Genomic DNA, 1,924 nt, shown 5'->3' with positions numbered 1-1,924 from the left:
TTTTTAATTAGTGATTTTAAATTGATTTACAAAATTAGAAGATAATGGGAGCATAGTTCTGCACTGTTCCCGCCATCAGAGTTCTGTGTCCTCATTCCCTCCATTGGAAACTGCAGTAGCTTTCCCAAAGTCACAAATATGGGTTGACTATTATTTACATAAATCTATATATATATGTATATATATATTTGCTATTTTTACCCCATGGTCCTGCTTCTTTTCTTTTTCTTTTTATATTTATTTACTTATTTTCTCCTTTGTTGCCCTTGTTTTTTATTGTTGTAGTTATTTTTGTTGTTGTTATTGATGTCATTGTTGTTAGAACAGAGAGAGAAATGGAGAGAGGAGGGGAAGACAGAGAGGGGGAGAGAAAGATAGACACCTGCAGACCTGCTTCACTGCCTGTGAAGTGACTCCCCTGCAGATGGGGGGCCGGGGGCTCGAACCAGGATCCTTACGCTGGTCCCTGCGCTTTGCACCACGTGCGCTTAACCCACTGCGCCACCGCCCGACCCCCTACACTTACACTTCTAACTGTTCTTCCTTTTTTCCTGCCTCTCTGTTTGGGTCCTGATGGAATTAGAGTTTAGAGCTTTCTGGTCATCTTCCCCCAAATTTCTCCCCCTCTGGAAGTATGGACCAAAATTCTTTTTGGGGTACAAAAGGTTGGAGTTCTTGATTCTATGGTTGCTTCTCTGCTGGACATGGAGATTGCCTGGTCAATTCATACCCCCAGCCTGTTCCTATCTTTCCATAATTGGGTAGGGTTCTGGAGAGATGAGGTCCCAGGGCACATTTGTGAGGACATCTGCCTAGGGAGGTGTGCAACTTCAGCCCAGGAGGCTGAAGGATGGTAAGATACAAAGCAGGACAAAATGCTTAATAAACAGGAACCAAGAAGTAGGAATGGAGCAGGTGAGAATAAGGGATTTTAGGGTGGTAAGAAGCTAGGAAGTCTATTTTAGGTATGTTCCTAGGAGCTCATGAGTTTAATAATTTTTGCTTGAGCTTGATAGCTAACTTGCAGGTGACCTAAATATTATTGTCTGGGAAGATGCTGTCAGAGTTGTGAATAGAGCTAGAAAGCTGGATTAGGGCAGAGAGTAGCTATCAAACTCCAAGAAAATATATACATACAATTAACTGCTTACTCAGAGCCCATATATATTCACAAGAGGCCTGTATAACCTCTGAGTTCCTGTCAGTCTGAGCTCACAGTCCATGGTCACAGCTGGGAAGTTTTTTTTTAAATTATTTTTATTTATAAAATGGAAACACTGACAAGAACATAGGATAAGAGGGGTACAATTCCATATAGTTCCCACCACCAGAGCTCTGTATTTCATCCCATCCCCTGATAGCTTTCCTATTCTATAACCCTCTGGGAGTATGGACCCAGGGTCATTATGAGGTGCAGAAAATGGAAGGTCTGGCTTCTGTAATTGCTTCCTTGAGCTGGGAACATTTTAGGCTACACTCATTTCAGGACTAGTTTTCCTCGAGTGGCACAGTAGGATGACCCAATGATAGGGGTAGTCCCTATCGTTGCTATTTTATAGAGAGGGCTAGGTTTGGAGAGGCCCTCAAAAGGGTTTATGATGAATTCCTGATAGAAGTGACCAGTGATGGTAGAGAGAGGGGTCTATTGGAGGTTTAGGCCCTTTCTTTTATCTGATGAGCTTAGACTTTCTCCCAGTTGTTAAAGTGTTGTCATTTATTTTATCCAAATTGGTATTATGTTTATGGGGTCTGTCCTCAAGTTAGGGAGGATATACAGCTAGGATTTTAGTGGGGTCTAAGTTAAGCCTAATTGTTACTGCGTTTACTAGTTTTATATTAATAAAATTTTAATAAAAGTTGTCATAGGAGTAATAATTGTCCTTTAGTTCATATATATTTTTTCCAGCTGAGATGGCCATTGCCT

Source organism: Erinaceus europaeus, chromosome 17, assembly GCF_950295315.1.
Source record: "Erinaceus europaeus chromosome 17, mEriEur2.1, whole genome shotgun sequence".
Taxonomy (NCBI): Eukaryota; Metazoa; Chordata; class Mammalia; order Eulipotyphla; family Erinaceidae; genus Erinaceus; species Erinaceus europaeus.
Note: the sequence above shows the minus strand (reverse complement) of the source record.